The sequence below is a fragment of the Poecilia reticulata genome, chromosome 8, assembly GCF_904066995.2.
Source record: "Poecilia reticulata chromosome 8, P_reticulata-male-v2, whole genome shotgun sequence".
NCBI classification, from domain to species: Eukaryota; Metazoa; Chordata; class Actinopteri; order Cyprinodontiformes; family Poeciliidae; genus Poecilia; species Poecilia reticulata.
In genome coordinates this window covers 25034870-25048664 of record NC_088837.1, presented here as the reverse complement: position 1 = coordinate 25048664, position 13795 = coordinate 25034870, and the positions used below count along the sequence as shown (strand labels likewise).

Genomic DNA, 13795 nt, shown 5'->3' with positions numbered 1-13795 from the left:
AACGGGAGTTAACAACATAATTCAGAGTATAAGCCCAGTGTTGATCTAAATCCCACAGAGTTGATATTAACACTTTTTCAGTGTTTATATAGTCCACACTCTTCAGAGTTAAATTAACACTGGGCTTTTTGCTGTGTTCAGTCCAGAGGAAACGGTGTCAGACGGACCAAAACAAACGAGTTGTCCGGCTCCGAAGTCACAACAACACAACCAAACGCATCGATCCGCAGCGCTCTCCTTCAGAGGTAGAGCCGCTGAAACCGCCCCGCCGCCCTGGAAGCGGAGTATTTTTAGGTGGCTCCGCTTCACAGCAGTAGCCGACATTAACAAGGCTTCCAGTTGGTGTTCCTGTCGGCGCCTCCAAACCGAGAGAGAGTCCACAACCGCTTGAAGATAAATTTAGAAACCATTTATCTCTTTTGAGGCTGTGCTGCCTTTGCTAACAAAGTGCTTTAATTAATGGACGTCCATGCAAAAAAAAAAAAAAAAAAAAACCCAAAAAACCCAGAAATGCAAACATATGGTGTCGGTTTGCTCTGAAGCTGGTGGCACAGCAGGTTCTCATGGACAAACAACATCAGAGAGCAAAACTCCAAAGGAGCCGAGAGGTACGATGGGGAGGAGACGGCTTCCTACTGAACACCGTTTGCTCACAACTTCAACTAAAACGCAGCGGAAATCAGAGCCGTCCCCACGGAAAAGTCTTCCACTAATAATCAGAAAACAATAATAATAAAAATCATCTATTGAACATGTTGAATCCACTCTGCGTTCTGGGTGTTGACCTCATGTGCTTTCCTAACAGCTGGGATGCTAAAGCTCTCATGAAACTGAAATCTGCTTAAATTATAATCAACATTGTCATAAAAATATTCAACAAAATCACTTTTAGTTTTCCTGAACTTGTGCAGATCTCACTTAATGTTGGGTTTTTTAAAGGTGTGCTAAAAAAAATCATATAAATATAATTACAACATTCATTTACAAAGCAGAAACCATCCTGGAAGCATGATGCTGCCACCACCGTGTTTCACTGTGAGGACAGTGATCCAAAAAGTTCAACGTCGGTTTAATCTGAGCAGAAAATCTTCTTTCCACTGGCAGATTATTTGTCTTGTTATAAGTGAAATAATCTGCCAGTGGAAGTAGCACTTTTTATCATATATTACAGAATTATTTACTGGAAACAAGCTCCGGTATCGTGTTGAAAAGTTTAACTGTAAGATAGTTTTATTTCATTCCTGTTGAAACTAGACATGAAATGGTAAAGTTTTGTGTTTTTGCAGTGCAGGCGCCATAAAAACGGGATCTGTCCGATGCGTCTGCTGCCACCGCCAACAACGAGATTAAATATAGAAGATCCTCTGGAGAGAAAATGCTGGAAAAGTGAATAACTTCATTCACAAAAACACAAAATCTTGCTAAGTATTTTTGGTCTAGTTTCTGGTTCAACTTAGTCCAGGAAAATCCACAATACTTTATAATAATAATAGTAAAAGTAAAAAAAACACCAAAAGAGCATTTTTCCCGCAAAAGCTTCTATGTTTTTCAGCAAGATTTAGAAACTTGTTTAAAGTCAATAATTAATAAAAATAAAGTTCTAGTTCCACTGGCAGATTATTTCATGCAAAACATGGGAAAATGTTTTGTTATAGGTGAAATAATCCAGGATTTCTTCATCAATATTAAGGAATTATTGACTTAAAACAGAGGGCTGCACAGTGGTGCAGTTGGTAGAGCTGTTGCCTTGCAGCAAGAAGGTTCTGGGTTCGATTCCCGGCCCCGGTCTTTCTGCATGGAGTTTGCATGTTCTCCCTGTGCATGGTGGGTTTTCTCCAGGTACTCCGGTTTCCTCCCACAGTCCAAAAACATGACTGTCAGGTTAATTGGTTTCTCCAAATTCCCCCCTAGGTGTGAGTGTGAGTGTGCATGCTTGTGTGTCTCTGTGTTGCCCTGCGACAGACTGGCGACCTGTCCAGGTGACCTGTCCAGGTGACCCCGCCTCTCACCCGGTACGTTAGCTGGAGAGGCAGCAGCACCTCCTGACCCCACTGAGGGACAAAGGTGCAAAGCAAATGGATGACTTAAAACATGCTTTCTGAAAAGTTAAACTTAAATATTTGCACTAGAAACTAAAACTACTCGGTAAGACTTTGTGTTTCTGCCTTTAAAAAACGTTTCCACTCTTCCTGAACGTTGTAACTCCAGAGTTTCGGCTCAGGGGTTCCTTCCTTCTTCCTCCAGAGAGGCAGCAACGCCACAGAAAAACCCCCAAGCGTCGAATAATACTCACATACCGTCTCATTCACAAGTATGCAGCTTTAACAACACGACGTAACAAGATTCCTGTGAAGATTTATGGGATCACATTACAAGATAACTAATGCTTATTGAAAGGACCTTTAGATGAAGTGCTGCTGTTTGACTCTCACTTCTGGAGGCTGATGGCTTCTGAGTTCGGCCAAGTGACAGCTAATTTCCTACGAGACTGGAGGTAATGACCAGGCTGTGGCGAGGCTGTGTTTAATCTAAATTTATGACAAACGGAGAACAAAAAAAAAAAGACAGAAGGATTTTTTAAACTAACAAGCACCGGCTGCTGGAACCAAAATGGGATTTCTGGTATTAAAGTAAAACAGGAATTAGCAGGACGACGTACATCACAGCGACGAGGCTTCGTTCTGCAGCACTTTTTGTGAAACATGTGCGACTCCGAGTGCTTTCCAGGGCTAAATAAAGTAATTAGGCAGGTTTATTATTCCAGAAATACGCAGCAACACATTTAAATCCACTCAGAAACCCCAGAGATGAGAACAGAGGGGGAAACGCTGGTTTGTTTTCAGGAAACAACGTTTTTTCAACAGGAAACAAAAAGTAAGGAGGGGAGAAAATAACAGAATCAAACGTAAATCATCCATCCACACAGTTTTTGTCTTAAATCTGAAATTTTCTGTTTCAGTTTTACTAAAACACTTCAGGTTTATTTTGTTAGTGTTTCATTAGACTTGCATTTCTAAGCTGACATGTTGGTTTTATGTGAATATGATGCTTGTTACTAACCGTTATTGGTCCGTTTACATCAGTAACATGTAATTACATTTAATTATTTGTATACATTTTAATTATTCTACTTTCAATTTAATTTTTACAAATTACACTCAATTCATATTTTCTTTTTGAATATAGTTAAATACTTTTGTTTTAGGTCAATAATTAAATAACATTAATGTAAAAGTACCAGTTTTACTGGCAGATTATTTAATTTATAACTTATCATTCACTTATTATAAGTGAATAAAATTAATATTTTTTTTATTATTATTCAATAATCAAATTAAAACAAGCCCCTAAAAAGTTACTTATAAGTTAGTTTAGTCTTATTTAAAGCGTTATTTTAAGATATTTGCACTAGAAACTAGTTAAATACTTTGTGTTTTTGCAGTGTAATGTGTTACCTTAATTTTATTGAGTAGATTTGGGGTATTTGTTTTTTTTACAGTTTATGAAAAGTTGCTTTAGATTTTACTTTAAGCTTTTTAATTATCATAGTTGGCAAAAAGTTTATGACAGACGTGCAAAGGAAACTAAAAGCCTCACTGAGTGTTTTATATATATATATATATATATATATATATATATATATATATATATATATATATATATCCTGCATCCTTTCTCTCTCCCATCAGTTTGTCTAAAAATGCACATAATAGCAGGGTGCAAGATGCTGGCAGGGAAAGCGTACATGGAACGACATAACCAAGTGGCGGCATAGTGTACAGGAACATCTGTGCAGAATATGGACTGGAAGCCCCGAGATCAAAGTGGGGAACACCCCCAAAAGTGGTGGAGAATGACCGAGCTAAGATCCTGTGGGACTTCCAGATCCAGACAGACAAGATGGTAATGGAGAACCAACCGGACATTGTGGTGGTGGATAAAGAACAGAGGAAAGCCGTTGTGGTGGATGTAGCAATACCAAGTGACTACAACATCAGGAAAAAGGAGGATGAGAAACTGGAGAAGTACCAGGGCCTCAGGGAGGAACTGGAAAAGACCTGGAAGGTGAAGACCACAGTGGTGCCTGTGGTCATCGGGGCCCTCGGGGCAGACAGTCACCCCCAAACTGGAGCAGTGGCTCAAACAGATCCCAGGAACAACATCAGACATCTCAGTCCAGAAATGTGCAGTTCTAGGCACAGCCAAGATACTGCGCAGAACCCTCAAGCTCCCAGGCCTCTGGTAGAGGACCCGAGCTCAGAGGATGAAACAGACCACCCGAGGAGGGTGAGAAGGGAATTTTTTTTCCTGCATCCTTTCTCTCTCCCATCAGTTTGTCTAAAAATGTATCATCAGTTTTGTTTAGTAAATATAAACAGACACCTAAAAGTGGATTTTAACCAAAATGTAAATGTAACTAATTGCTGCCAACGTGTGAAAACCAAACTGTGCTAAATGTGGTGGATGCTGCTGAAGAACATGGTGAGATAAAGATATGATCAGAAATAAAGGTAAAAAAAGAAAAGAAAGTTAAAACATATAAAAGTTGATTAATCACAACAAGAAACTCAAAATATGGATTCAAAGTCATTTGAGTTAAATTAAAATGAGCCACAAAACAAACAGAAATATTCAGTTAAATTGGGAATAATAGTAAAATATAAAGCTACCATTTCTTTCTCTTTGTGTTTTAAATATGGTCTATAAATCACTTTTTCATCTTTTCCCTCAGTTCTTTCAGGACTCTTTCATCACCAGCAAATTTCACAGATTTACATCTGAACCAATCAGGTTGTGAGTTTTGATATTTTTGTCTTTTTGTGACTCCAGGAGGAGAAGAGCTGAAAATTTTATTAAACATGAAAGAAAAAACTGGAAGAAACAGAATGAATAATAAAAGACGCTCTTCAACCATTTTCTGTGATTTCCTAATCAGCTGGAATTTAAATCAGAAACAAAGTTTCCATTTTAGACACTTAAAAATGGAGCTGTTGTGTTTTGTTTGGTAATTTAATTTTCCATCGCTGCGACTCTGCAGTGCGGAGCGGTGAAAAGTCTCGCCCACATTACCGTAACATGATTTGATGTTATGTGACACGACATTATGTCATGTAACATTACAACACCTGTCTCCAAATAAACAACATCATGCTTGATTTCGTCGTTTCCCCCGCCGACGCCGCCGTCCTCCTGAATATTCCCCGCCATCCGGGGAAAGACATACGAGTTCGTCCGCCAATCCATCTTCCTCCTTTACGGTTTCTCTCGCCGTCGCATGTCGGGACGTCGGCTGTGAAGACATCACGGGACGCGGACGCGGAGGTCAGCGCGCCATTAAATCAGCGGCCTCTTAAAGCGAGCCAACGCCCTCACAGAGGGACAGACGGGGTTTCCTCACCGCCGTATGGCGCTCCGTGCCAATCAGGAAAGAAAAACGTTAATAAGCAATAATCAGAGGAGGGGAGAAACTGGTTACAATTACTGAAATTTAAAATTACCCAAAGAGTAGCTTCACTGAATGAAGGGAAAAAACATAAATGAGACGCAGACAAATCTACTATAAAAGAGGATGAAGGCCACTGAGAAAAACATTCTGATTTCAGAATCAGAAATATTCAGGACAAGTTTCTGCAACGCCGGTGTAGAAATAACAAAAAAAGAAAAGCTGAAGAGCAAATTCACGCCAAAAAACTATACAATTTTTAAATGAATCTCAACAAAGAAATTTACTGAGCTCAGAAAGTTGTAGCTTTTCTTTTAGAAAAAAAAATCTAATTTAGAGATTCATTTCACAATTGAGGAAAAACGTGAAAATTTCAAAGTCAAAAATTTGTGAAAACCCAGAAATTTACAGATTAATCTTTGAAATTTAAGAAAAAAATTAGAATTTTCTGAGCTCAAAACTTTTTTCAGAAAAGTTTTTTTTTGCAATTCTGTATGTTTTCAATATTTTTTAACTCAAAAATGTCCAGTTTTTGTGTAGATAAGATGGTGGAGATCGTAACACTCTGCTGTAAATGTAGATTTAAAAGTCAAACCTGCCAAATACATTTTCAAGTTGCTTCCAGTGTGGAAAAATTTCACTTTTACAAATCGCATAACAAGGTAGAAATAGTTACCCGTTTATTTTTATATGCTAATAACATACCTGACATGCACCAAAGAATGTTTATGTTTTGTTTGTAGTGGTCGTAATGTTCTCCCATACATCTACAGCTCACTTAATGAAGGACTTGTTGTTGTTGTTGTTGTGCACTTGCTTTGTTTTTGTCATGCATTTTCTACTTGCTGAGACTTTTGGCATTAGAAGTATTCCCCCTTTTCTAGCATATATTCTTATCAACTGTATTCACAGTGTAGTTATTTAGTTTAAGTGTTTTTTCGTCTTACCAGAACTTGGACATAACTTTACATTTTTGTCGTAAGTGTTAAACCAGACGCTCTGATCACTTTTTCCCTCTTACGCGAGTAATTTCTCAGGCAGTAACGTTTAACTCTGCTGCACTAATCAGACGTCTGCGACGCTTTGAGATGCACTTTTCTTACAGCGTGCAGCAGGTGGTTGACGTGACGACAGTCTGCTGCGTGGCAGATTAACGCTCCTCCAACAGTAAACACACTCAGTAGGGTTTGATGCTTTAAACTGGGATAATGATGCAAAGAATTAGTGCTATATTAAAATATATGCAAAGAGTCCATTTAGCAAAATGAAGTGAATCAGCAATGAGAATCACAAAGCCATCTGCCCTCCAGTGTTTAGCTCGGTTGCTAAGTTGCTGTTGAAATACGTCTTGTTTAAATGCCCCCCGCCCTCCGGTACCATAATCGTGCCTTTAGAGCGCCAGACTGTTGCAGTGCATTAAGATAAAAGCGCTAAAACAGCGTTTGTGCTGCATCCCAAATGGATGCTGCTAAGTGAAGCGGCGTGCTGCTCCAGGAGTGGAGGGATGATGCTAGCTCGAGTGGGAACACTTCGCCCGGCGGGGGTTTGCGCCGCTCCCACGGCAACGCCGCCTCATATATCTCTCCCCCCCCACTCGTCATTCTTAACGCACGCAAAGTTAATTCATCACATTTGCTCATTTAGCTCGTATTTAGCAGCACAGCTCCATTACTATTCATGACATGATTTGTACATTTTGGGCTGACTTTATTGTTGCAGACAAATGACTTTGAACACTTTGAATCAAAGACTTTTTTTATGGAGAACTGATGGCAACAGGAAGGGAACTAAAAAAAATCTCAGTCACAATGTGTGGAACACATAAACTAACAATCAGTCAACGATTAATCAATTATTATGACGATTAATAGCATGAGAAAATTGGCTCATTCTGCAGATTTTTCATTTCACCACTTAAGCCTTTTAACTAGAAATACGTTAAGAAATGCAGGTAAATAAATAACTCAATTTATTTAGCAGGTAAGAAATGACCTTAGAAGCAAAAACAGCTTTAGTCTCTCTAGTGTTTCCTTTTTCTAATCAATCTAAAATGCTAAATATTTAAACTTTTGTGCAGTTCTTGTTTAATCGACGCTCTGACTCTGTTGTTCTGGTGGAAATTGAACTTTTTAAATCAATATTCAAGAATTACACACTTGAACCAAACGGATATATCTTACTGAAGTTACTCTTATCGTCTTTTAAGATATTTGCATTACAAACTAAAAGATACTTTTAGATTTTGTGTGTACATATAATAAAGGCAAAAGCATAAAAATAGGCAGGAATATAAAAAGGCGCATCCGAGACCTTAGAGGAGTTGGAGCAGAAACTACTGTTCCCATAATCCAGTAAGTCACACCTTCAGCTGGAGAGAATGCTGAGAAAGACTATCAGCTTTACACCCTAATTCATCTTCCATAGACTCTTTTTCATCCCGAGAAGCTTAAAATGGATTAAGCTCACAGGCTCCGAGATGAAAAATAACACAAAGGTGCATTTCGCCACAAAGCCATCAATCTGCTTCATGTTAAATGACAGAGCTAATTACCTTGAGAGCTTGTTTGCCGGCGACACTGAAAGATAAACACCGCTCTGCGAAGCTGGAGGCAGATGCCAAGAGATGGGCGCCGTTTGCTCCCTGAATCTGTGATTTAACACCCGACCTGCCGCAGAACGCCCGGCGCAGACCAGACCCCAGCCGCCTCACAAACACGTTCCTGTAAAACCCCAGAGGGGAAAATAAACGTGTTTGGCTGCGTGCAAGTCTGCAGCGCTCAGGGCGTTGGAGCATTGCATAATGTGGTCCTGAAGCAGGGGATGGCAGAGGGACCTTGGCCCCTCTTCTTTCACTCAAACGCAGGCGTTCACTGAGCCCCATAATGAGAATCCACCTCACCAAATCTTTCAATTCAAGGACTTGCTTAGATTGACTGTAATGCCTAAGTAATCAGCCTGTTCTGACCCACCTTGTCCTCGGCCGGGATTTATAGCAACCAATTACTGATCTCTATTACCCAGCGCGCCACTGGGATGGAAATGAGACGAGCGGACGGACAGACGGCGGGACGGACGGCGCTGTCCGCGCGGTCCGGGTGATGAGACGCTGGCCTCCACCACTTCCTGCTTTCCGCTCATGTTTCATACGCCGGCCGATACAAGGCCAGAGGCCGGGAGGCAGATCTTTATCATCTCTCAGGTGGTAAAAACTTTTTCATTGCTCGGGTTGAGCTGCCTTGACGCTGCGGGGTTTTTTTACAGCACCACCCACACTTTCTGGCAGCTCCAGTAAAAAGTCGTAAAACTTTAAAACTGCAACTTTAATGAAGATGATGTTTTTTAAAACCGTCACCATGTTGCTACAGTTTGTTATGGGGCTGATGATATATGAGAGAAGATCAACCTCCTCCACTTCCTACCTGAGCTGCGATCTGAAGAAACAACCAGTCAGAGCCAGGAGGAGGGGCTTAGTGCTGTCAATCATCCTCATGTACTTGATAACGGTGAAGAAAACCGTTTCCACTGAAAAGGCCACCAACTTTCTATTTCAGGTTTGTTCTGTTTATTTTTTATGAGTCATCAACTCTAACAGGCCCACAGCATCACAGATCCTCCACCGTACCTGACAGAGTGCTTTGTGACATATTTAACCAGATCATTTGTTACAGAAAAGCTCAGTTTTAGCCTCATCAGTTCTGCTTTTGGGCAAAATCCTTTGTTTATCTTTGTGATGGTAGGTCAAACTGTTGGCTTACCCATAAATGGCCAAATATCACCTTTAATCAGTTTCATCATTCAATTTTAATTCATATTATGTTACTGTTATTTACAGCAATTCTCATTATTACAGTTTTCTACTTTGTTGCAGAAACCCGTCATCGGACCCCGGCGTGTTCCTCTGTGGTGCAGAAACGGGCAGGACGATCAGTTCTGCTAACAGTTTCCTGACTCCTCTTACTGGATCAAACCGATTTTGATTTTATTCCCACTGGATAAATGTTCTCAAGCCGAAAGCTCCAGCTTTAATCAAAGATGAGTTAATTTAAGGCTCTTCATGCATCTTCACCAGACTTAAGACAAAGAAAAACAACTTTTTCCTGTTATTCTTTCTTAACTTTTACCACCAACTGAGAATACTGCTTCTGTTTTCTTTAATTTTGTATTTCCCTGCATAAATTTTCCCATTAGCCAGCCTTGCGAGTGAAATTAAATCAAACCCGTTGCTTAATTTAACGATCCAGGAAGCCTTTTTTCACAACCAGCCTCGGGCTGTTTATATTCCAACACGCTTTTGTCTTTCGTGATTTAGAAAATTACCACAACGGACTAATCTTCTCCTCCAAACCGACAAGCCGGGTCTTCCAGCGCTGCTGCAAGTTATAGGAGGCATTAGGAAAAAAACAAGGTCAAAGGTCGACGCCGCTCTATTTTTATCCAATGTCAACTTCTTCATAATTTTAAGGATTTTTTCCCACAATTTCTGCAGCAGTTAGTTTCTTCCATCACATCAAAACAAAGAGAAGCCCTTTAAATACTAAAGCTTACATATCGTCCTTCGCAGAAGCGTGTAGGTTGTGAAACGCCGATGTGTGGCTGCATGCTCGTCATCGATTAGTCCTTTGCTGAAATCTGCGAAACAAGAGCAACCAGAGTTGTTTTTGTGTGTAAAACAGCAAAGTGCGCCTCCCTTTAGCTTGGAGACAGAAGCATTGTTGATTCTCTTTAGAGATGCAGAGTGAAAACAAGCTCCTCTCCGACAACATGTGAGAAACCAACTGTGACATTCACAATGAGAGCCTCAGACATGAACAGTGCAGCTGTGGGAAAAGCTTTACTCTGTCGCAACATTTCATAAGTTTTAGATTGGATTACAGGTTTCATTAAACAGCGCGGCGGCAGCGGTTAGACATTCATCACGGCCGGTGGTGGGAATAAAAGCAGGTTGTCTTCATATTGGGGTAAACATCTCGGTGCAGCTGACAGTCAACAGGAACAACAAGTTTCTGAGGATTATTACCTTTGAGGAAAACAAGTTAAATTGACTCCAACTCCCATAAGATTATTAATTTATTTCTTATAAACGAGAAGCTACAGGAGCCTGGCCTTATTTCCATCTGCAGCAGTAAGATGACAGCCAGCGCCGCTGGCGATCCGGGGACGTTACCAACAGCTTTTCCAACAAATATGATAACCAGATCAAAGATTTTAATGGAAAAATATCGACAAAATGTTATTAGCATTTTATGAGCTCAACAACAAAGATATGTATTGTTTTTAAATCTGTTATTCAACCATCAGATTGGAGCAAAGCTCAGCTTTCATGGAGCTTCTTCAGAAATGTGAACGCTAACATTAGCATTAGCATAGCGTCTGTGCTGCTGCTCCAAGTTTAGCATTGAGATGCTAAACTCAGGCTAACTCCTTTTAGCACAACGTTAGCACAGCAGCAGTGTTTCCCAGTGTCCCATCAGATCATTTCTGAAGCAGAAATTAACCCTTAGTGGGCCGAGACGGCTGCTGTTTGCAATGTGTGCGAAAAACAAAGATTTTTTAAAAGCATTTAGTAAAAGTTATTAAATGTGTTAAAATCAATGTAATTAATTAATAAAAAATAATGTGTTGGAGTCTCAGCCCTGCTTTAAATATATCTGAGAAAGTGCCAGTGGCTGCATTTTAATTACAAATGTCCACAAAACCTTGTAAATACTAAAAAAAAAAACTATTTCACAATTCTGGGGCTTCCATTAAATAAGAGATGTAATAAAAATCACACACGGACGAGTCTTTAAAAAACACACCATCTTCCTCCTGTTGTCTTCTTCGTCATTTCAGCCAGTAGTAACATCCGGTTGTTGATCACATGACTGGTGTGATACGAAACAAAGTGTTTCCATCGTAATTTTATGAAACAAATACATTTTGATGCAGCAAAAATTACTTCTTTCTAGCGCAAAACAAAAGTTCTTTCAAAACTACCGTGTTTCCAAAAAGAAAATTTTATTTTTGAAATTTAAATTTGTGCGATTTTTAAGGTCAATAAAAACGCAGCTGAAGGAAAAGGTTGAGCTCAAGTACCTGAGGTGAACCCTCAGTGAGCAACAGGAGGAAATGCAGCCAAACGAGTTAATGGAGACGAAGGTCAGGGATGATCTGCAGGAATCAGTTTTTCTTCCACATCCTGGTGTAACTCAGAGGGCCAGGAATGCGTCATGGTGTTTAGTTCGGCGATGGCTTTTCCTCATTACTCTCCACTTTCAGCGGCGCTGTTAGTGCTTTGTGTAGCTCGTCCTTGGAAAGAGTCCGTGTAAGCAACAGTAGGTGATGTGAAGACGCTCCAAAGTTTCACCTTTCAATTTGCTGCTTTGTCTTCATACAAGAAATCTGAAATGACTGTTGATTCAAAGGCATTTTAAGAGCTGCTAGATATTCCCTGACCTCTGCATGAACCCGCTGACATTTCACGTTCCGTCGTGAATCCAGCGCAGACTTTCTTCCCACAGGCAGCTTTCAAACTGGATTTGTTGCCGTCTCCGGCGCTCATTGAACTTTCCTTCGTTATTTTCAGTGCAGACGGCTGCAATTAACAGAGGAACTGTATACATATCACCCTGCTGCATTTTCACTCCACCGAGACATCAAAACTGCAGAAATATAAATCAGTAAACCACATCTGAGTGTGGCTGTCATGTTTTGTTCTGCAGCGTCGATATGCACCTTTTTCCCCACAGTCAAAGCAAACAGGCAGAACGAAGGAGGAAACAGCGATACCTGATAATCGCATCCTATGTTGTCGTGTTTTTCATCAATACTCCAAAGGAAGTCACAATAGCAGCGCAACATGTTGCATGTAACATCATTCCTCTTCCTGTGTTGCTGCAGAAAGGAAACTGGAGGAACACAAATGGTCTCTGGCGACAGGAAGCGACTGAAACGTTATCTTCATTGACTGGTTGATGCTTGAAAAAAAAACAAACTGCACAGCCATTAAAAACATTTCCGCTCCCACAAATGGAGGCGTTCCCGTCACATTCCAGCCATGAAATCAAACAAGCGTCTTCCATTTGTTTTAACAAATCTGCAGACATCAGATGTGCATGAGCGTGCCAACATTTATTACCGTTGCTCAGGACTTCCTCCTGCCATGCAGACGGTGGCGTTCTCAACTTCACTATTAGTGGCACATGTCAAAGAAGAAGGAACTCCTTCAGCTGCATCTGCCTCATATTAACACTTTTTCTTGCTCTGAGCGAAGCATGACCTCACAGCCCACCGCTGCTTTTCATGTGGCCCTCTAAACTCTAGATACAACCTTTAGGGTAACAGTTTTGAGCTTTAATATCATTTTATCAGTCAAATCTGCATACAGTCAAATTACATCAACTAGTCCATCCAGTTTTTCATGATTTCACTATCGTGGAAATAACTAATTGTACTGAAACCTTTTTGCCAAAATGGTTTAAAAATAGGCTGCACAGTGGTGCAGTTGGTAGAGCTGTTGCCTTGCAGCAAGAAGGTTCTGGGTTCGATTCCCGGCCCCGGTCTTTCTGCATGGAGTCTCCATGTTCTCCCTGTGCATGGTGGGTTTTCTCCAGGTACTCCGGTTTCCTCCCACAGTCCAAAAACATGACTGTCAGGTTAATTGGCCTCTCCAAATTGCCCCTAGGTGTGAGTGTGTGTGTGCATGGTTGTGTGTCCTGTGTGTCTCTGTGTTGCCCTGCGACAGACTGGTGACCTGTCCAGGTGACCCCGCCTCTCACCCGGACTGCTAGCTGGAGAGGCACCAGCACCTCCTGACCCCACTGAGGGACAAGGGTGCAAGAAAATGGATGTATGGTTTAAAAACATTGGGTTTAAGCAATGCCAACTCCCACCTGCAGGTGGCAGTATTTCTTACTTCTACTCAAAAATACGGAAGTTCAATGAAAAGGTCTTTCAACAAAGTTTTACCAGAACATTTAATTTTCCAATTGATGGAGCTCATCTCTGTCCACTGCAAAAACACAAAATCCTACCAAGTATTTCTGTACATTTAAAATATGACAAAACTAACTTCAAGTAGCTTTTCAGAAAGATAAATCAGCTTGTTTTACGTACATTTTTCAATTTAGAAAAAGAAGCATCACTTCACTTATCTGTAACTAGTAATTTTAAATCAATATTAAATAATTATTGTCTTAAAACAAACTCATACACTCTAAAAAGTGTTTTTGGGCTGAAGTTCATCTTATGGACTTATTTACATTAATTTTACTTAATTCTTTTGCTTTTGCTATGCCAACTTACTTTTTTGTGTTCATTTAACTCAAAACTTACACTCTAAAAAGAAAATAGTTGAACCAACTTAATTGAATT

At 40.3% G+C, this 13795-nt stretch overlaps 1 protein-coding gene across 11 annotated transcripts in view; it reads right to left on the bottom strand.

The window, feature by feature from the left end:
- rbfox3a (RNA binding fox-1 homolog 3a) overlaps positions 1–13795 on the bottom strand; it is a 553564-nt gene that overhangs the window by 491514 nt on the left and 48255 nt on the right. Inside the window, exon 4 of one of the 11 annotated variants that reach the window (XM_081610324.1) lies at positions 9989–10072. The exons of the other annotated variants lie outside the window; for them this stretch is intronic. The gene's annotated coding sequence lies outside the window, so the exon portion shown is untranslated. The remainder of the gene's footprint in view (positions 1–9988; positions 10073–13795) is intronic. 11 annotated transcript variants of the gene reach the window in all.